This window comes from Erinaceus europaeus, chromosome 20, assembly GCF_950295315.1.
Source record: "Erinaceus europaeus chromosome 20, mEriEur2.1, whole genome shotgun sequence".
Classification (NCBI taxonomy): domain Eukaryota; kingdom Metazoa; phylum Chordata; class Mammalia; order Eulipotyphla; family Erinaceidae; genus Erinaceus; species Erinaceus europaeus.
Window position 1 is genome coordinate 25,194,513 of NC_080181.1, and position 22,845 is coordinate 25,217,357.

Genomic DNA, 22,845 nt, shown 5'->3' on the forward strand with positions numbered 1-22,845 from the left:
TTTATAATCATTTTTCTTCTTTTTCTTTCTTTTCTTTTTCTTTCTTTTTTCTTCTTCTCTCTTTTTTTTTTTTTTTTTTTTACCAGAGCACTACTCAGCTCTGGCTGATGGTGGTGCTGGGGACTGAACCTGGGACCCTAGAGCCTCAGGCAGGGGAGTTGGTTTGCAATCATTTATATGGCTGTTAATTACTATCATTATGCTTGATGTCCTTTAACCCTCCTCAAGCTGTGAGAGGCGGGCTTACCCACTACCCCAATGGAGAACGACTCTCCATCGCTCAGGGAGGTGAAGGAATGTGCACAGTCATAGCCAGAATGTAGCAGAGGCTGGCTCTGAGTGCCAATCCTGTTGGACTCAGAAACTGTTGTGTTACCCTGCCTCATAGGACCCTGTGTGGGCTTTGGAGAGTGAAAGAGGGTTCCTCAACCCTGGAGGTATTCAGGTGAAAGCAGACACTAGCTGGATGCAAATAACTGAGTGACTTGGCTGTGCCACAAAGACGGAATTATGACACTCCCAAGTGATGATGGGGCCAGGTGCTGTGCAGAGTCCCAGTCCTTGGTCACCAGGTTATAGCGCCCAGAGGCCTTCTAGCCCAGGCTCCCCAAGCCAGAGGCTGGCCTTGTTCAGAGGCCAAGCTCTACTCTCTGTGGTCACACAGGCTCTGAGGTGGAACTACTCTCTTAGCAGTTATGGTCATCCCAAGGTGATGGGAATTGTGGTCTATCACCACTGGTGTTTCTCAGTAAGTTCAAAGTCACCTGTTTGGGAAGCAGCCTTCTTTGCAAACCTCAAGCAACAGTACGGAATGGAGAGAAGAGTCCTGGTGTGTAGGGAAAAATGCATGGCTGCTCTGTCCAGGAAGCACTGGGCTGGCTTCTCCCTTCATTTCACATCGACACAGTGATTGCATTACCCCATGGCTCAGGGCACCAGGCGGAGGGGTGGTAGCAGCTGATGAAGGAGGGAATGCTCGAAGGAAGTCTTTCATCAAAGTGATGGCGTGGCCAAAGGCACAGAAATAATATTCCTGACATGGCAATGCTGAGGAGTCTGAAGCTCCAAGGAGAACGGTGAAAGGTGGCTTGGGAGAATCAATGGGCAAGGGGCTGGTGTGGAATAAGGGGAGACAGGAAAATGGAGAGAGGGGCAGGCTGGTGGAATTGAGGGTTCCTTTAAGTCTTTCTGTCCTTCCTTCTTTCTTTCCTTCCTTCTTTCCCTTCTTCATTTTTTCATTCCTCCTTTCCTTCTTTTTTAAAACCATTTTAAAATTTGTGATTAATAGTGGGTTGCAAGATTGTAAGATTAGGGTATATAGTTCCATTCTGCACCCACCACCAAAGTTCTTTGTCCTCACTTTTCCAAAGATAACCACCATAGATCTCACCAAGTCTTAGGGACAATTTGTTTGCTTCTGGTTTTTTTTTTTTTTTTCACTTCATGTGTATCAGCTCTAAATTGTCCCTCCCTTCCCTTTCTCTCTCTTTGGGAGAGAGAGAGAGATAAAGAGAGAGAGAGAGAGAGAGAGAAAGAGAGGGAGACAATCAGATTGAGAGAGGTGCCAGATCACTGATTATCTCTGGTTTACATTAGTATCGGGAGTTGAGCCTACGATCTCTGGGGCCTCAGGTGGGCAAGCTGTGTAGTATGAAACGCTGAGCTAGCTCCCTTTGATTTCTTTTAAAATGTTGTACACTGATATAAAGGCTGTGGCATTCTCCTAAGCATGGCCAAATCAAGCTTCAAGTAGGAAGAAGTAACTTAGTTGGATATAATGATGACTCTTGTGGGACTGGCTAGGCACTGAAGTCTCAGGAAACTCTGTGGGGTGGAGGCTGTGGTGGGAATGATGAGATGATAAGGGCAAAGAATGGAGTAGATGTTTGAGAAGCAGGCATGCACAATACATGATTCTATTTGATACTGGTAATAAACATGGAAAAGGAGATAGAATTTGCATTTTACTGATGAGGAAGCTGAGACTCTGATTTTGAAAATTAAGTTAGAAACTAGTGTGAAAGTCCTAGTAAACATGTCTCAAACCTTGTGCTCATTTTCTCTACATCAGACTATCTACCAGAGGAGAGACAACAGGTAATGTAGATGGGAGTTGGGACTTAAGGTTGCTATTAGGTGGAGACTTCCACAGCAAACAGTGCTGTGCATTTAATTTACTAGATGAAATCTGGCAGATGGCACTCTTCACCTGAGCCAGTGTCAGCCCACAGAACAGGAGCAATGGAGGTCACTTGCAGGTCTGATCATCAGTCAACAGACATTGGCTTAGTGAGTGATGTGACATGATATTAACAAAGAAACGTGCCTACCCCTTCTCTCATTTATTCCTGGGTGCAAATTACTTGCAGAGAACTTCAGAACCATGTCGATGGATACACATCCTGATTTCTGCATTTGGAAATCATTTACCACATCCAGTTTACATTTACCTACTTTCAAAGAGACCTGGAGATCATATTTTTTTTTCTCAGAACACCATGGTGCTGTCTTAAGTTTTTTGTAGCTTGAATAATGCCAATCAGCCTCCTTATCCAATGGTGAGTGGCAGTGGAGTAAGTTATGATGCTTCCTGTGAAGTTCCTTCTAGGTGTTGACATTGTACTGACTAGATCACATGTGCTATCTTCTTATGACCCACAACCCAGCAGGACAGGTGCTTTCATTCTCATTTTTCAGATGAGAAGTAATTAAGTCCAGGGAGGTTAACTACTGACTTGACTAGATCCACCCCTCCCCCATACGTAATGTAACTAAAATTTAATACTAGACTTGTCTGACTTAGTAGTGTCTGCTCTTGGGCAGGAAGAGTGGTTCACCTGGATGGTGATATTGCTTGTCATGATCTAAATATGAGCTTGGTCCCTACCACACCTGGGGGAAGCTTCTATACTATGGTAGTGTTCTCTCTCTCTCTCCCTCTCAAAAACTCAACTTGGGACAGTGGAACCTAGGCAGTAAACAACAACAACAACCTCTTGTGAAATATGCAGCCATCAGATCTGAAAATTAGATTTTACCTCAACTTTCCTATCCAATGCCAGAAAGTTTTCTGGAGCAGTCCTGGTAAGGCCTAGGAACTTGACTCAGCCTTCTACAGCTAGGAGATGCTTACAAGGCAGAAGTTCCATGTTGGCTATCCAAAGATGATTTCATAAATGCCTACTATGTGTCCAGAACTCTTCTAGAAACTGGAAGCCAGAAAAAGTCCTGGCCCTTGAGGACCTTGGTTTTTATTAGGGGGAACAAAACCTAGAAACATTTAAAAAAGAGCTAATTTTTCAGGTGGGAATAAATTCACTGGGGGCTTTAAAACAGAGTGGCAGAGAATGCCTGGACATGGGGACCACTGTAGACAGAACCATTAGGAAAGATTTTGCTAAGGAGATGATGGCTGAGCTGACACTTAAATGACAAGAAGTATACATCTTCCAAAGATCCAAAGGAGAGATCTGGAAGTAAAGGAAATTGGAATTGGCAAGGCTTTGAGGCAAGACTGAGTTTGGCACATTAAACAAAGCCAATGGCCTGGAGAAGACTCAAGCAGGAGTGGAAAAGATACACTTAGAGAGGAAGACAGAAGAGAGGTGCTGGACACTAGTACCATAGATAGGATTTTGGTTTTATTCTGCACTGTGAAGCCATAGGGTGAGTTTGAATGGGCAACTGACATATGTGACTCTGATTCATATTGTTAAAAAAAAAACAAACTCTCATGGATCCTGGATTATAAAGAGACATTTCAATTGCTAGGTAGATTTTATCCTCGGCTACTGATCAAACTTGGTTCTTGTAGTAATGACTCCTGAACCAAATATCAAAATGAAATGCCCCCACCACCAGGATGACTACTTCAAAAACTTCTTACCTACTATAATATATCTATCCCCTTTGCTGTTTTTACACATCCTCTGCTCTCTCAATTGGTCCTTAGATTCTTAGACTTCGCACTATGAGTCTCACTGGCTTCTTTCTCTCTCTCTCTATCTCTTTTTTTAAAATTGACTTAATAATGATTGACAAGACCACAGGATAAGAGGGGTACAATTCCACACAATTCCCAACACCAGGGTTCCCTATCACATCCTTCCCACTGGAAGCTTTCCTTTTTTTTTTTTTTTTTTTTTTGCCTCCAGGGTTATCTCTGGGGCTTGGTGCCTGTACTACGGATTCACTGCTCCTGGAGGCTATTTTTTCCTTTTTGTTGCCCTTTTTTGTTATTATTGTTGTTGTTGTTGTCATTGCTGTCATTGTTGGATAGGACAGAGAGAAATCAAGAGAGGAGGGAAGACAGGGGAAGAGAAAGATAAGACACCTGCAGACAGACCTGCTTCACTATTTGTGAAGTGACCCTCCTGCAGGTGGGGAGCTGGGGACTCAAACCGGGATCCTTACACCAGTCCTTGCTCTTTGTGCCATGTGCACTTAACCCGCTGTGCTACCACCTGGCTCCCGGAAGCTTTCCTATTTATCCCTCTGGGAGCATAGACTGAGGATCATTATGGGGTGCAGAAGGTGGGAGGTCTGGCTTCTGCAGTAGCTTCTCCACTGGACATGGATGACTGGCTCATTTCTTATTTAGCCATGCCCATATAAAATATGTTACCCAGTGCCAAATACACTTCAGTCAGCCCAGGATGCAGAGAAATTGTTATTCCCATGGATATATGTTAATGAAGATTATGACTGTATAGGACAAAAGAGCTTTTTTTTTTTTTTTTTTTTTTTTTTAAGCCAGAGCACTGTTCAGCTCTGGTTTATGGTGGTGCGGGGGATTGAACCTCAGGCATGAGAGTCTGTTTGCATAACCATTATGCTATCTACCCTCTGCCCAACAAAAGATCTTATTGTGGGTTCCTGTGTCCTAGGATGGGCCTATGCACTCACATGCAATGGCACATGCTTGTGTGTGCATATGTGTGTTGTGCATGCAATTTTGGGTGTTGTTAAAATCCAGCTGGAGCCTCCAAATTTTAACAACATTTGGGGAGAGAATCCATAGCTTCCATTTAAGTCCCACACAGACCACCACCCAACAATGATAAGCCAGTACCTTAGAATTTTAAAGCAAGGGATTTCTGCACTAAGAGGTAAATCACTTCATTCTCTGGTTCCGTATTCACCCTCTTTCTGCCTGCTTCAAAAGCCTTTATAGGTATCTTGAGCTCTTATTCCAGACTCAACACCTGTTTATATTCTTTCTCTAGATTTTCATAAATTGTCCAAACTCAGAGAATACAACTTTTCTTTTCCTTAGGGAGGACATTAAAGAAAAAGGCTGCATCCAACATGTAGAAGTGAGAACTTACAGAGAGATGGGCATAAGGCCTGGGGGTATTTTTTTCCTGGATTCATAGATTTTAGGAACTGATCTGTAAACCTGACTTATAGACTTCTCAGGAGCAAAGCACTGAGTCTGGTAAGGGACTTGGATGTCAACGAATGCAAAGGGTAAAGTCATCTTAAAAGAATTATTATTCATTTCCCATTGCAGTTAATTTTGGCACCTTCATCATGGTTTAAATTCTAGTACCATATAATATCAAAGGGAAAAAAGTATTTGATGTACATGTTAATTACTGCTAAGATGTAGCTACTTAAATCAAGAGTTTAATCTTCATTTGACTATTCAGAACAACTCCAAGAGAGGGTGGGGACAGCCCCCTTTTGATTTGGGTTATTTAAATAGGTGATGAGAACTTTAAGTAAAATGTCTTCCTATTTTCTAAACTAACACTTGAAATTGATACTCAACTAAAGGAAAAATAAGAAATGCGAATGCCTATAGGAATTCCTTGGTCTGTTCTACGAAGTGGGAGAGGGTGGTGGATAATATAATTTTGTGTACTTAAAGATTGAGAATCAGCAGAGTGATAGCTTAATGGTAAGAGAAATCTTAAAACCTAATGGTAAGTGAAATCTTAAAAGCATGCGAGAAGTTTACAAAGTAGATCCATGTAGAAAATGCTATACTATTATTTAAAAGCATAAATTGCCCAAATGATACTACTCTTGGATACACTGTAAGAACCATCTTGGACAAATCCCTAATGTGCCTTTTTTTAATACCACAAAACTATAAAACCATCGAAATACCAAGTTATTTACTCAGTGATTAAACCATAGTCGTTTATTATAGTTTTACTAGAACATTGTTTTCTAGGATTTCCAAGGCTTTATTGCTTCAGATAGAACACTTTGCTCCTAATAATCTCTATTGATTTTTACTATATTACCTTATATTTTTAGGTTTGTTTTACTGCATTGTGCAAAATCCTAACCTTAATGTGCTATATAAAATGAGACATATCATCATGCTTCTCAAACCTTATGAAGATAATTATCTTGTCCAACTTGGACAAAAGAAATGCTCATTGGGGGTTTGCTGGCAGAGGTGGGGGCCTGAGGGTGAGAGAAGTGCATCACAGGCCCTGGAAATGGATAGCTCTAAGGCACTGCCCTGTCACCATTTTCTATAGTTGCTAATATCTCTTGGGACTTGGGGCTCATCCAGCACCTTCAAGGTATTTTGCATACAATACTATTGATGTGTTCAACCAGCTAATGGAGAACTTGGTGCTCTCAGAGGACATTATTGCACCTTTGGGTGCTTCTTAAAGGTATCTCCTAAATGTTGCTAAAAATGGTGATTTTTTTTTTTAATCATCTCAAGTTGAACCTTGAGTCTCCAGGACATGAACAAAGATCTTGGGGTCTGGAGCACAGGGTGAAAGGGGTTCTGGCATGTGAGAGCTGCAGTAGATCCCTCTAGAGGAAGAGCTGTTATGATAACCACCTGGACAATGGGTAAAGACTCCCGACTATCTCTGCATGCTACATACCCTTCTCAGGTCACAGTGCAGTTAACTGGACACCTTCATTACATTTCAGGGAAGACTAGATTCTTAATTCCCAAAGTTTCAACTTCCTTTTTTTTTTCCTTTAGGGATGTTGCTGGGACTCAATGCCAGCACTATGAACCCACTGCTCCTGGTGGCCATTTTTCCCCTTTTATTGGGTAGGACTGAAAAATTGAGGGGGGGATAGAAAGGGAGAGAGAAAGATAGACACCTGCAGACCTGCTCCACCACTTGTGAAGTGACCCCCACCTCCTGCAAGTGGGGAACAAGGCGGCTTGAACCAGGATCCTTATGTAGTCCTTGTGCTTCGTACTATGTGTGCTTAAGTGGGTATGTATGTCACTGCCTCACTCCCAATATCTCAATTTCTAAACTGGAAAACAGTCACACCAGTTACAATCTTTATAGTGCTAACTATATGTCAGGCACTCTTCTTAGTGCTTTAGGTCATATTCTTCAAGTTCTTCTGGTAGATCCCATACATAGACACAGACTTTTATAGGCTCTGTTTTACAACAAGGAAACTGAAGCCCTGAGAGATTAACTATTCTGCAGAAGGACACAGAGTTAGGAAGTGATGGATCCAAACTCAAACCAAGGCAACCCAGTTCCCAGAGCTGAGACTCTTAATGAATCTCATGTTTGCCATATTTATTATTTACAAAGCATTAACCACTAATGACTTAATTTGATCTTCTCAACAACCTTTGGTTCCCACTTAGAGATTAGAACACCAATTGCTAGTGATTCATCTATGGGAGTGTAGTCAAAACCAATGAGAAAGACAACCTCCTTTCTTCCTTTCTTTCTCTTTCTTTCAAACACACTTGCACAGATGGAAGCTCTGTCAGCATGTCACATGAAAGGGAACCCAAGGGCCTCTATATCTGCCTTGTCAGAAATGTGTCCTTCCCCTAGTGGCACTGGGATAAGCCCCCAGGGGAATGGTGTCACAGCAGCAAATGGTGGCACTCTGATCTGTGTGCCAATGGCTGACCTAGTTCTCTCAAGTTTTTATGGGAGGCCCTTTCAGTGTGTCCTTCTTGGCTTACTGTTCCTTCACTATAGTTCCATGTCTTTGCAAGAACTATGCTGATCACTGCTTAGTGTGCAGATGAGGTTTTGCAGTTACAAGAATGGACAGGAAACATGTGTAACTCTTGAAGGCTGAAGAATGGAGAGAAGCCTAGATAAGATCAAGCAGAAAGGTAAAAGGGGCATCAGTTGACAGGCCAGCAAGAAAAGCAAAGGTGCCCACAGTCAGGGCTGGGTCATGTGCAGGGTGTTCCCTCTTGCTTTCTTAAAAAAATAGACCAACTGGTATGAGGGGAAGAGGAAGTCACTGAAGAAAAATCAAGCTAGAGACAGAAACATATGATGGAATTCGAGGTCATCAAGAAAATGAAGGGAGCCTGGCGGTGGGGCACCCAGTTAAGTGCACAAGGACCTGGGTTTGAGCCCCGCACCCCCAGCTGCAGTGGGGACATTTCACGTGTGGTGAAGCAGGTCAGTAAGTGTCTATCTTTCTCTCTCCCTCTGTCTCCCCCTCACCCTCTCAATTTCTCTCTATCCAATAAATAATAAAACAATAAAAAAATTTAAGAAAACAAAAGTCATGTGGTCTGAGAGGTGGCACAATGGATAAAGCACTGACTCTCGAGCATAAAGTCTCAAGTTCAATCCCCACAGCACATGTACAAGAGTGATGTCTGGTTCTTTCTCTCTTCCTATCTTTCTCATTAATAAATAAATAAAATCTTTTTTTTTTTTTTTTAAAAAGAAAGAGTACACTTCAGTTTGGAAGGGATTGGAAGAAAGCTACTTTAAGTGGGTTGAGAGAGCAATGGTGAGTCTGGATTCAATAAATGATACTCAGACTGGCTTGGATCAAAGAGACAGAGGAGGGGTGAGTGAGAGCTGGGCTTTTCTTCACCCACAGCGGCTGCTTTCCCACTTGTAGCCTGGGAGGGGCTGTCCTTGCTGCGATGGATGCTGATTTAGTGCGTCAAAGTCCCCAGAAGCCAGGCCAGGCTAACAAGGCAAATGGCATGGGGGTCAGATCAATAGGAATGAAGGACAAAGACATCTAGCGGGAGAAAGCAGAATGAAAGATGGGAGGGTCAGAGAACGGTGATAAGATTCTGTAGCTGGTGTCATCTGTTATTCTCACTAAGCAGATTATTCTTCTCCCCATCTCCACAAGGGAAGAAAAAACACAAACAAACCCTAAACCCTAGGTATTTCTTAAAACATGAGGCATAAGTCACATACCAGAAAGACAAGGGAGACGCCATCAGACACTAAAAAACAATTATAACAGAACAGACCCCAAATCAGTGGCCCTGCCCTTTCCTTCCCTTCCCATCCTCCTCTCTCTTCTTTCCCATCATGATTATAGCTGGAACTCACTATATATAGTGCCTGCCCCACTCCCACTCCACTGCTCTTGGCAGCATTTAAAAAAAAATTTCTTTAGATAGCTAGGTAGACAGATAGGGGAGGCAGGGGGGGAGAGACACTTGCAGCACTATTCCACTGGTCAAGATGCTTCTCTCCTGTAGGTGGGGGTTGGGGGTTTGAACACAGGCCATAGCTTATAGTAATGTGTGCACTTTCCCAGGTGAGCCACCACCCAGCCCCCCGCCTCTTTTCTTTGTTTTCTTTCTCCCTCCCTTCCTTTCTCCTTCTTCTTCTCTTCCTCCTCCTCCTCCTCTTTCTTCATGTGGTGGAATGCCAGGTTGAGCACATATGTTATCATGTGCAAGGACCCAGGTTCAAGCCCTCAGTCTTCACCTTCAGAGGGGGAGCTTCACAAGTAGTGAAGCAGTGCTACATTTGTCTCTCTCTCCCTCTCTATCTCACTCTTCCCTCTTAGTTTCTCTCTGTCTCTATCCAAAATTAATAAATAAAAAATACTAAAAAACAGACATCGAAAGGGAGAGAGAGACCTGTAGTACTGCTCCACCACTTGTGAAGACACCGCCCCCCCCAACCACAGATGGGGATCAGGGTCTTGAACCCAGCCCTTGCACAAGATAACTAGGTGTTCCACCAGATGTGCCACAGCCTAGGCCCCCCCCCCCAGTGGTTCATTTCTAACAGGTAATCAAAAGCATTTTTACACTGGTGAAGACGCCAGGGTCTCCCCTTTCAGGTTCCAGGAGGCTCCCCAGTGGCCTCAGACACTCACCATGTGATTCACCTGACAGACCAAACTCCACAGATGAAGGCTGTCTGGGCATGCCATGTAATTCAGCTTTAAGTATCTTATTGATTCACTGAAGTGCTGCCATGGATGTTAATGGAGACAAATATTGTGGCTGTGATTTTTCAAAGGGCTGAGTAATTCCCAGGCATCAATAACATCTGTCATGATGTAATGCGGGCACACTTGGAGATACTTGACTCTAGGGCAACCGGGCAGGTGGGGCTGCCTGAAGGGATCCTTGGAAGCTGACCCAGTGCTTGGGGAGGCAGCCTGTACTTTTGGGAGACCTACCAAGAGAAAGATGGTGGGACTTGGGGTTGGGGCAAGGCAGAGGCAGAAGCTGAGCTGACAACTTCTCCTAGTGGCTCATCACCAAGGCCTCTGGTTATTAGAAAGTACAGGCTTCCTACACTCTCGGCTTGAGAGCTTGAGGGTCAGGGAGTCAGATCCCACCATGTTGCAGAGAATAAAACAGGTGGATTTCCTTCCCTCTCTGCCCAGTTAATATTGGACTAGAACCTCTAATCCTGCAGTGTAGGCCAGAGATAACTGTTTATACCCTATGCCCTGTGCATGTGACCACCTCAGAGCATGGTTCCAGCTCCAGCTTTCAGAGAGGCTAGATTTCTGGCTCAAGGTCACACAGTGAGCCCATCACGGGCTGGCCTGGAACACAGGCCAATTACCAGTCCCCTTTTGGTAGAAACTCTGCAAACTATTTTTGATTACATGACCTGAAAGAAGTGATATTTCCTTCCCTGAGGTCTCTGTAAAAATCTCAGGGTCGGTAATTGTAAGAAATCAATTACTCCCAAACAAATCCCATTTCAGTCAAATTCCGCGGGCTGTCCGATCTTTCCTGCATTCCAATTCAGGCTCCGTACCACTGCTCACATTATCTCACTACAAGACAAATCCCATCGTGTCACTTCCTGGCATAAAAAGCTCTGTCAGCCTCTCTGCTGACAGGATACACTCCTCGTCATGCTCCTCACAATCTCACCCCTCCCACGCCCCCACCCCTGTCAGTCTGAAGCCCGGCCCCTCCTGCTCCCAGCCTGGGCAACACTGCTGAGCACCCTGAGCCCTTCTGTTCTGTGTTTCCCCTCATCCTTCCTCCACCTGCCTGGGACACTCCCACAGATCTTTCAAGAGCCAGTTCTTCTAGCCTGCCCTGAGACCAGCTGCACTGCTCTGTGCAGGATTGGTTGGTAGCTCCTCCCCATAGGACATGGCCCACCCTATATCATGTATACTGAATTTATTATTATTATTATTATCATCACTATTACTATTATTGAAATACAGAGAAGTGGGCAGGAAGAAAGACAGAAACCACAGTACTGACACTTCCTTCAATGTGGTGAGGGCCAGGCTTGAACCTAGCACACTATCCAAGTGCATGCGGTCTGCATTTATTTGCTTTCTTGCCTGTTTCCATTGCAATTTGGGTTCCTGTAGTCTGGGGATGTGTCTTTTTCAGTCAAGTATCCTATGCCCTGCTACTGGTATTTGTTTGAAGAATGTTGGGGTGGGAGCTCTTTCATTGGGCTTAGGGCTATGCGATAACATGTTCCTAGAGTGCTGGGGTCAGGAACTCAAAGATGGGACTGAGAGCTGAAGGTAGAAAAGTAGTGCTTTCTGCTGGGGCTTGGTGTCTGCACTACAAATCCACTGCTCCTGGAGGAGGCTTTCCCCCCTTTTTGTTGCCCTTGTTGTTTATCATTGTTGTTGTTATTATTGCTGTCATTGCTGTCATTGTTGGATAGGACAGAGAAAAATTGAGAGAGGAGGGGGAGAAAGACAGACACCTGCAGACCTGCTTCACCGCTTGTGAAGTGACCCCCCCTGCAGGTGGGGAGCCGGGGATTTGAACTGGGATCCTTACACCAGTCCTTGTGCTTTGCTCCATGTGCACTTAACCTGCTGCGCCACCACCCGCACCTCCCCCCCAGCCTACTTCTTCTTGTTAGAGAAGCACAGAGTGCTTTAAAACAGTGATTCTAAGCATCTCTGCAGCTGTGAAGCACTCTGTGGGGGGAACAGCACTCTCTACTGGTAGATACCAGAGCAAGAATGAGCAGAGTTGGCATGCAAGTATATAATTGGAATGACCAGTCAGAATGGACACAGGCCAAAGAACTAACGTAGAATTCTTTGTGTCTATCACTAACTCTTTAGATGATGGACACTAGTGAGTAGCTTGGAGGGCCTGGGAATAGTATGAGACACATGCTGGTTGAGGGACTGAGAAAAGTGCCTAAGTGTTTTAATAGCTACCCAGGTCCTGCTGGTGCATACCAGTCTATTGATAAAGAGTCACAAAATAATTGACCCTCCTATCAAAGAAAGGGATCATGCATACATGTGTGTGAAAGGCTGAGTGAACCTTTTATAAGAAGGCAATCCTGTAGATGAACTTTTAGCTATCAGATATATTTTAACTTCCAAAGAAGGAGGTGGAGATGAGGGAATTCCAGGCCTCAGGAAATGAGTGGGTTCACAGAAGTGTGAATAGCCCATTTGAGAAAGGTGATTATAAAACATTCGGAATCCCGGGGACAAGGGGTCGATCCAGCTGAGTGAACATTACCATGTCTACAGACCCAGATTCACCCACCTGCAGGAGGGAAGCTTCACAAGTAGTGAAGCAGGTCTGTAGGTGTCTCCTCCTCTCTCTCTCTCTCTCTCTCTTTCTCTCTATCTCTCCTCCCCTCTCAATTTCTCTCTGTCTCTATCCAGTAAAGGAATAAATAAAAAAATAAATACTTGAATCTTGGGACAATAAGGATGTAGTTGGCTGAAACCTGATAGTGAAGCATCTTGGAAGCCATGAGGAAGACTGTCACTGTTTCTGTCCCCAAAGGCAGCTGTCTAGCCAAACCTTACCACTGGGTAGCTTAGGGCGGCCTTGGCTGGCACAACCAGCGGTGTTATCTTCCCAAGTGTGGGACTGTCATCTGTGAGGGGATGTGCTTGTCCTTAATTAGCCATGTCATGGCAGCCTCCCTGGTTCCATGGTGACTGAGGCTGCCCATCCGGCTGCCACATGGCCAGTGTCCTACCCCACCCACTACATCATATCCTAATTAACATGTCTTGTCAGGTCCAGCAGTTGGCTTCAGTAAACATGCTCTGAGCAGCTGTCACCGGGACCCTGCATGGGGCCTGCTGCCTCATTAGCTTGAGAGAAGGGAGCAGAACCAGCAATGGGGTACAGGGAGAAGGATGCTCTGTGTGGGGGTGTTGGCAGGTCTAGAGAGATGATAGATGCTCTGAGATAACCTGTGAAGTGCGGTGGAAGCCTGTTCTCAGGGCGCCGTGGGCTTCTCTTTTTGGTGTAGTGACAAGATAGGGTGGGCAGAAGTGTGGTCTGAACAGTGATGATGTAATCATGATTAATCCTGAGGCCTGGATCCTAAGCTGTCTCTCCCACCACCTAGCAAGGGTGGATGTCCTCCCACATACCCCCGATATGTTGAAGTCTTGATCCTCCATGTGATGGTATCGAGAGGTGGACATTTGAGAGGTAGTTAGGTTTAAACTAGATCTGAGGGTAGAAACTCCCGTGTTGGAATGGATGTCCTTATACAAAATGGAAGGGACACAATCTCTTTCTGTGCATGTACCAACGAAGGAAAAGCCGTGATGATGCACAACCATAACCAGGAAGAGGATGCTGGTGAAGAATCCAACCTCCCTGGCACCCTAGCTTCGGGAGTCCAGCCTGCAGACCACAGCTGCTCCATGAGTTACTCTGTCCATGCTAAGTAGTCAGGTGGCCTGGATGGACTAAAAGGAAGGCTCACTCTCCCTATCAGAAAAATGGTGACCCACCCAGTGTGGTCTATTTGGTTGCTGGAAAAGTCATGACACTTTTTTTTTTTCACAGGAAAAACAGAAAAATACGTCATGACTTTGCTGACAACCCAGTGCCTCATGGGCTTGTTGAATAGGTCTATGGAACATCTGAGGGACAAAAGCCTAGAAGCCAAGAAAAGATAAGATCAGGGCACGGTGGAAGCTACTTTGGGGGATACCAGGGAACATTCTTTTTTATCTAAAAAAAGATTTATTTTATCACAGCACACACACACACACACACACACACACACACACACACACACACACGCACGCACGCACGCACGCACTTTAACCCCATGAAGTGGGGTTAAACTCAGGCCCTCCTGATTCAAAGACCAGAACTTGACCTCTACATCACCTCCTGGGATGCACCAGGGAGCATCCTTTGCTTAGGCAGACTTAGTCTTGTGGTTTCTTCTGAACACACCTTGCCTCTCTCTCAGGGCCTCCTGCCTGTCCTTGGTCTACTTGCTTTATCAAGCCCCAGCTTGTCACTCTCTAGTCCTGCTCCAGCACTCTCGCTCTGTGGAGGCCTGGCAGCCTCTCTGTGAGCAGCAGAACAAGAAAAGCCCAGAAAAAACACTGGAACATGGTTCAGGGGGCAGGTAGCTAGTGCTCCAATGCCTATGCCTACCCCCTTCTCTCCTGGCCCTGGATCCAAGCACATGTCTATACTCTATTCTCAGGAGAACAAAGGAGGCAGCTGATACACGCCTGTTCAGCAGGAAAAGTGCTGTATCTCCTGACCAGCAGGTCTCACAACAGTGGGTGGTCTTGAGATTGATTGAGATTTCCCTAGACAAATCTCTTTATTGTCATCCTCCCCACAGACTTCCCTTGAGGGCTAGCCCTTATGTATTGCTCTATACTTAGCCCTCAGTAGAAAACAGAGCTGAGACTGCTGGCCTCCATGCCATTTCTGAAAGAGAGATGGCAACACCTTCACTTTGCCCTCATCTTCATATTTCCCTGGGTTCAGCAGCTCCCCCACACCCGCCCTGTTGCCTGCTTTGAATCCCTTGCTCCTGTGCCAAAGTGTGGGCAAGAGGGATGACGGAAGAGTTCACTGAGATAGTGTCCTGCTTTGCCATATCTGTGACCCAGGTTTGAGTCTGCCCCCACTGCACTGAAGGAAGCTTCTGTGCTGTAGTCTCTTTCACTCTCTGTGTCTTTTAAGGAAACAAAACAAAACAAAACAAAACTCTGAGCAAAGGCAGATGTTGTGGAAGTGTCTGACTGTCCCAGGAAGGCAGACTTTTCTGACCCAGCAGAGGCCTCAAATCTACACAACTGGGAGTCGGGCTGTAGCACAGTGGGTTAAGCGTAGGTGGCGCAAAGCACAAGGACCAGCATAAGGATCCTGGTTCGAACCCCGGCTCCCCACCTGCAGGGGAGTCGCTTCACAGGCGGTGAAGCAGGTCTGCAGGTGTCTATCTTTCTCTCCCCCTCTCTGTCTTCCCCTTCTCTCTCCATTTCTCTCTGTCCTATCCAACAACAACAACAATAATAACTACAACAATAAAACAACAAGGGCAACAAAAGTGAATAAATAAATAAAATAAATATTTAAAAAAATCTTTAAAAAAAAATCTACACAACTTGTGGATCTTTGATAATGAGCACCTAAAGGGTACATCCTAATGAAAGGAGCCAGGAATGTCTGGCCATGGAGTGCAGGCTGAAGGCTTTAATTAAAAATGTTTCTGCCCTTTTTTTCTTCCCCTCTTTCCTCCTTGGTCCCTTTCCATCACACCCCACTCCCGATACTGCATTTTTCCTGCCTCTGGACTTAGCCTGTGCAAAAGCCACGCGTCTCCTCTTTCCTTTGATGAAGCTGCTCTGGTCCTCAGCGTGCAGATGTGGCCTCAGAGAGGACATGCACTTGTGGGTGGAAGAAGACCAGATGTCCGCACCCCAGAAGGCACTGCAGGGAGCCGCACAGCCTCAGGCCTGAGTGGCAGCTGCCAGCCTCCTAAGCTTCTTGGGGCAGAGCTCGGGGGTGAGGGCTCGGGCAGCTGAGGGGCCTCTGGGCCAAAGGGGTGTTTCTTGGGCTTCTCATGATTGCTTTCTTTCCAAATGGTTAAGTGGAGTGTGGCACTAAAGCAGCTGTGAGATTTGCATCATGGTCTCAGGGGGTAGAGGGATAATTATGCAGGAAAATATCTGCCTGAAGTTTCTCCATATCCATCTCTACCCTGTGCCCGGGATTCTGCACTGCAGTCTCTCAGCAACTTCCTAGCCACAGGCTTCAGGTTTGGTCAGACCAGTGGATCAATGATCCAAATGAGGAGGCCTTGGTATGACATCAGAGAGGGCAGCAGAAGAACTCATGGTTGGACTATTAATTTGTTCCTCGGCTCTCTCTATGGGATCATCTTAGGGCCAGCCTGCCTCTAGACTGAAGCCTCCAGTATTTCACTAATGGGGCTTCTTGGCTCATCTGGTTGAGCATATGCCCTGCTGTGTACAAGGCCCTGGGTTTGAGTTGTGGGAGGCCCATGTGCAATACTGAGCCAATGCCATGGATGTTAGAGTGGTGCTATGGCATCTCTCTGTCTTTTACTCTGTTTCTCTTCTCTCTAAAATACAGAATCAAAAAGTTGGCTTGGAGAAGTTGCTCAGTAGCAGTCTTATGTATGTGAGAGTCCCTGGGGCCACAATGAAATAGCAGACTTGAGCTACGGAGATAGCTCCATGTATCAGAGCACAGACTTTGACACCTGAGACCCTTGAGGTCTCATGTTCAATCTCTGCTACTGCCACAAAAAGAATTATCTCTCTGTGTATGTCTTTCATATAAATAATTAAATCTTAAAAGTGATTTTTTTAAGCTTTAAAGAATAGAAAAAACCCTACTGGCACTAAGGGGGGCTGCTCTGCAAGTGGCTCTACTCCCTGGTTCTCCCAGTCCCCCCAACCACGCCCTCCTGTTAGCTGGTCCTGGTTCCACATGCTCCCTCCAATTGCTCTTAAGGGAAGAGATGGTGGTAAGGGATGACTCTTTTGACGCCAGCACACTTGTGTTACTTTCTGAGCACAACCTTGGAAACAGTTCCATCATCAGAACTCTCTGGATACCCAATGGAGTATGTCATCTTTTTCTTGCCAGGCCCCTCACAGAATCACTTGCTACCTCTCTAAGGGCACTCCTTTCCACAAGGCACATTGCTATGGATTCTGTTGGCTTCAAGTTATTCCTGAGATGTCGATTTTGATGGAGAATGGACAGTAACATTTTTGGGGAATGATGTAAGAGCCCCATTTTCAGGTAGATGAGTTGGGGTTTGGAAAAGTGTCTAGTGAGCTGGCTCCCAAGGACTCAGTGATGGTCCTTGAACTTGTCCAAAAGTCTGCATAAGGTGAAATGGAAGTCCCCCTCTCTTTGTGTGTGTGAGAGAGAGAGGGAGAGGGAGAGGGGGAGAGGGGGAAAGGGGCAGAGAGGGAGAAAGGGAGAGAAGGAGAGAGGGAGAGAGGGAGAGAGGGAGAGAGGGAGAGAGGGAGAGAGGGAGAGAGGGAGAGAGAGAGAGAGAGAGAGAGAGAGAGAGAGAGAGAGAGGGGTCTGTTCTCTGAAGGCAATGCCGCACTCTTATTTACAGATAAAGCCACTGCAGTTGAGCAGTTTGACATGAAGGGGCATGCTTTCTCTAACATTCAGCAAAGAATTAAAGCAAGGATTGCAGCAATTGATGTGATTGTAGCTATCTCTTCTTTCATTCTTTCCCTCTCTTATTTGCTTCCTGTTGGTTATCAAGATTGATTGAAAGAATATTGTGGGGGAAGTAGGGCACTGACCTCGGGCTGAGAAAGATTTCACCAAAATTAAGCCTCTCTGCCAGATTCCCAAGTTCTTTCTCCCTAAAGACTGATTCCCAAGTATGCTGTTTTGTTTATTTTGCATTGTTTTAATCTTGGTTTACCTGACTGATTTGTTTCCTACAAGTGTTTCAGCCCAGGACTCTGAACCTGTCATGAGCATGCTCTTTCATGAGCCAAAGTGCTCACCTTTCAGTCCTTTTTTAATATAATAAATCTTTTAAAGTTACTATTTATTGGATAGAGACAAAGAGAAATTGAGCAAGAAGAGAAAGAGAAACACCTGCAGTATTGCTTCACTGCCTGTGAAACTTCTCTCTTGCAGGTGGGGACTGGGACTTGTACCTAAGTTCTTGCACATGGTGACATGGACACTCAGCCAGGTCCAGCCCTGCTCATGATCACCCAGACCAAAACGTGAAGTGGACCTTCCTTGCTTGTATAAAAATGACACAGTACCTCCTTTTCACTCCTCATTCAGTCTTCTGTGCATCCAGTCAGTTCGTTCATCAATTAATTAATTCTGTTCTTTATTGAACAACCTCCCAAAGTACAGATTTTTACAACATGCCTCAACTAATGCTTACATGTATCAATCAGTTATGTTCTATTTTATTGCTATTTTTACAGGTGGAAACTGAGTCAAACAGTGGTAAGTGGCTGACAGAGGGCCACAGAGCTGGACCACATTGGCGTCAGAATTTGAAGCAGGTCAAAGGACATCAGAACTTGATTTATCAGATCTCAGCACAATGCTTGTCTCAAGTGGCCTCCCCCAGGGCTCTGTTCTGGCTCCTACGCTATTTAATATTTACATCAATGACCTCCCAGAAACTTCTTCAAGGAAGTTCATCTACGCCGATGACATCTGTTGTGCAACTCAGGCATCAAAGTTTGACATCCTCGAGGAAACACTCACGAAAGACATGTCTCTGATATCTGATTACTGTAAAAAATGGCGACTAATCCCTAGCACTGCAAAAACGATATCATCTGTTTTCCATCTACACTATGCCTCGGCCTCGCGTGAGCTTAATGTGCAGCTTGGCGATACGAGAATCCGGCATGAAGCCCAGCCAGTCTATCTTGGCGTTACTCTCGATCGCACCCTGTCATTTCACGAACATCTCATAAAAACTGCAGCAAAGGTGGGCGTGAGGAATAACATCATTGCAAGACTGGCCAGCTCCTCATGGGGCGCGAGCGCTTCCACACTACGATCATCATCTCTGGCATTATGCTATTCCACTGCAGAATACTGTGCCCCAGTATGGTTCCATAGCCCCCATGTCCACTTGGTCAATTCCAAATTATATTCCTCCATGAGGATAATTTCTGGAACCATCTGTTCCACCCCGGTTCCATGGCTGCCAGTTCTTAGCAACATCGCCCCGCCAGATATTCGTCGGGATGCGGCATCATCTAAGTTCATTTCCCACGTCTACGCTCGACCGGACCTGCCAATATACGCGGATATCTTTGCCCACCCTGTCCAACGCTTGACGTCTTGTCACCCAATCTGGTCCCCTATGCCTACACTGAACTTCTCTGTTCCAGACTCTTGGAAACAGAGTTGGCAGTCAGATGAGGTAAAGAACAAACACCTCATCACAGACCCCTGCAAGCGTCAACCCGGCTTTGACCTAGCACGTTATGATTGGGCCCTCCTCAATCGCTATCGAACAGGCCATGGCCGGTGCGCCGCTATGTTCCATCGCTGGGGAGCCCGAGACGACCCAAACTGCCCCTGCGGCTACAGACAGACTATGACCCACATAGTCAACGACTGCCACCTCTCCAGATTCAAAAGAGGTCTCGAAACTTTACATCAGGCTCAACCTGACGCTGTTGACTGGCTACGGAAGAAGGGCAAACGCTAGAAGAAGAAGAAAGCACAATGCTGCTATTCAGACAGGATACTTTGAAATTGCAATCAGTGGATACCCAGAAGTAGACAGCTTAGCAGGTTCTATCTCTTCTTCTCCAAGTCACACTGTGTCATGGGCTTTGCTCCCAGCAGGTTTAAGTGTATACAACAAGAGGTAGAGAGAGACAAAGAGAACACTTCCTGGGAAAGTGTGGGGCTGAGGCAGGCAGAGCCAGCTCTCCCTGAAGTGATTTGCATCTGCAGCCTGAGGGAGCATACATAGGCCACCCTGTCACAGCTGCCTCTCCCCCGTTGACAGACTAACAATTCCTTCCTTTGTGCAGCACTTTGTAGTTTTCAAAGCACTTTCAAATCCATTAGCTCATTTCATCTCCACAACAATCTTGCCCAGAGGCAGGAACTGTTATCCTTGTTTTGCAAATGAGCAGGTTGGTGAGGTTCTATAATGTCTCAAGTGGAGAAGGCTGGGTGAAAACCTGGGTCCCCAACTCAGCTCCTTATGTTCTGTCTACCACGCTGCATTTTCTTTTCTACCATGTTCTAATTTTGAGTCATTTGGGGGGAAGGGTTATATTCCCAGAGTTCTGGAATTACTCCCTCCTGGAGTTTGGGCTACCTAGACTAGATAGATCATGACATCCCAAGTTTTACTGGGCACTAGAAGCAGCTGGAAACCAGCCTCACAGACTCGTGGGTCCCACCCACTATCTGATTCAGTAAGTCTAAGTGGCCTAGTAACCTACATTAAAATTATTTCACTTTATTTATCTGTTTTGGATAGAGATAGAGAGAAATTGAGTGGGAAGGGGGAGGGAGAGGGAGAAAGAAGCAAACACCTGTAGCACTGCTTCACCACTTGCAAACCATTGCCCTGGTCCTTGTAGGAAGGGACTGGGAACTTGAACCCAGTCCTTGCACATTGTAGCATGTGTGCTTGACCAGGAGTGCTACTGTCTGGCCTTTAGAACTTGTGTTTCTAATAGATTATTGCTGATGTTAGTGATGGTCCCACACACTTTGAGAAAATTAGATATCAAACAATGTCTTATGACTGTTTAGCTGGATTTCTCTCATCTGGGCTCCTATTCAGGAATAAAAAAAATCCCACATAAAGAAAGAGGGGAGGGGAGAAACCTGTGTGTGCCTTGCTTCACTGAATGACTGCTGTGTGGCCTAAAGAATGGGAAGAAAACCCCAGGCTTTTTGGTGCATGCATACAAAAGGAAAATGTCCACACATGAGATTATTAATTCACTGTTCAATTAAGTTATGATCTCTGAAATTATCACAATATTTGGCTTGGAGGAAGCCAGCACTGAATAGCTTGTTCCACATAATGTGTGAATAATGTAACTTTATTACTTTTCTTGCTAGTGAGTAATTGTGACTGACACATTGGCAATAACACAGATTACCTTCTTACCCTCCCTGCTCCCTATGCTCAGCACTGAATGGTTACTGTCTTGTCTGTACTCCTTTCTTGCTCATTCCTCTCACTGCAGTCATCCCCCTTCCCCTGTGCAGCTTCTTCTTCTTTTTTGTTATTGTTCTGCCTACAAAGCAGATCTGGGAGGGGCCATTGGGGTAAGGGGTTGTAGAACCCAGGAAATACGGGGGAGTAGCATGATGAGGTCCCTTGGCTAACCTGGTATAAACTGTTGTAAGCTCTGCTGGAACTCCTGTTCAATTTCTTTAAAGATTTTATTTATTAATGAGAAAGATAGGAGGAGAAAGAAACAATCAGACATCAATCTGGTACATGTGCTGTTGGGGATTGAACTCAGGACCTCATGCTTGAGAGTCCAATGCTTTATCCACTGTGCCACCTCCTGTTCATTTTTTTCATGCACGTCTCCTTCATCTTCCAGTGTCTACTCTGAGACAACACACCATAGCTGAGGCCCACATGAACCTACTTGGGAATGTACTGTACTGCTATATTGGGAAGTAATTGCAGTTGTACTGTTGTGTCAAGATTGAATTATCAGCAAAAGGTAGGAGTCACCCTGTTTCCTATGCTGCATCCCTCTGCAACCCTTCTGAATCTACCTCCTGTCTCCAGATGGCCAGTTCTGGGAATCATATCACTCAAATCATTCTGTCCCTAGGCTCTCTGCACATTCAGGCTACAGAGGATGGTTGTCAGCACCTTGGACAGCTCTCTCTATTCCTAAAAGCCTCCTCAACTTCATAAGCTTCTGACTCCCCATTACTTTTCCTATGCTAACTGGGGTCTGAACATTTTTTAAAAAATCACTCTTTAGCTGTTTCAACACTGTCATATCTTTATTTTGAATGATTCTTTTGTGCATATTTATGTGCCAGCAAATATATTTATTTAGGCAGAAGTTGGATGCTGACAACTTATTTACAGTGTAGATTTGGAAAGGTCAAGGAGACTGTGATCTACAGGATGTTGTTTCACAAGGCTCAGTCAAGTTTCTGCTACAATGTACCTGGTTAATACTGTATCCAGCATTCTTCCATTTTTTTTTCAAGATGCAACCCTCTCCACAGCATGAGTTGGATCTGAGTACCAAGTAGTCCATCCCTTTTACTATGGAGGTTTCTGTTGGTGAGCTGACTTAGCTTCTTTCAAATCACCAAGTTACAGAAATAGAGTCTCTTTTTCTACTAGAATGATCCAATGTAGATCCAGCTTACATGTCAACTGTGTGATGTCTACACTGCTCTATCTGTAGTAGTGTGGAATAATATCCTACTTTACTAAGCTTCCCCTTGAGCACTTGCATTGGAACAGTGCAGGAAGTGTACTTTCAGAAGATATGATTGTCCCTGAGTCCAAGTCTGCTTTCAAAAGCTCCCCCACCCACTGTGATAGATGTGGGGATGCAGCTCAGTTCTGCCATTTACTTTTTTATGGCCTTAAGAAAATCACACACAATTTCAGCTTCCTCATTTATAAAAATAGAACAGAATCAGCATTACCCTTATATATCCATATGATTATGAGATAATAAACATCAGATTATACATAGAACATGGCATGTGCTAGACACTCAATGTGGATCATTATTGATATTTTGGAGCTTTCTTTTCTTAATATGGAGACAATGTCACTACAAAAAGTTAGGATAATAAAACGAGAAAGCACATCAGCAGCACCTGGCAGGCAATAGAGGTCCTATAGGTGAACTGTCTTTCTTTTCTCCTTCTGAATTTGTTCTCTTGAG

The 22,845-nt window shown here is 45.0% G+C and overlaps 1 protein-coding gene and 1 long non-coding RNA gene across 12 annotated transcripts in view; one reads left to right on the forward strand and one right to left on the reverse strand.

Annotated features, from left to right (window-relative positions):
• KIRREL3 (kirre like nephrin family adhesion molecule 3) overlaps positions 1–22,845 on the reverse strand; it is a 624,884-nt gene that overhangs the window by 173,775 nt on the left and 428,264 nt on the right. The gene's annotated exons all lie outside the window — the stretch shown is intronic.
• Positions 1–22,845, forward strand: part of LOC132535011 (uncharacterized) — a 38,248-nt gene that overhangs the window by 13,050 nt on the left and 2,353 nt on the right. The window contains exon 2 of the long non-coding RNA XR_009546794.1: positions 21,520–21,645. This is a non-coding gene — a long non-coding RNA (uncharacterized LOC132535011). The remainder of the gene's footprint in view (positions 1–21,519; positions 21,646–22,845) is intronic.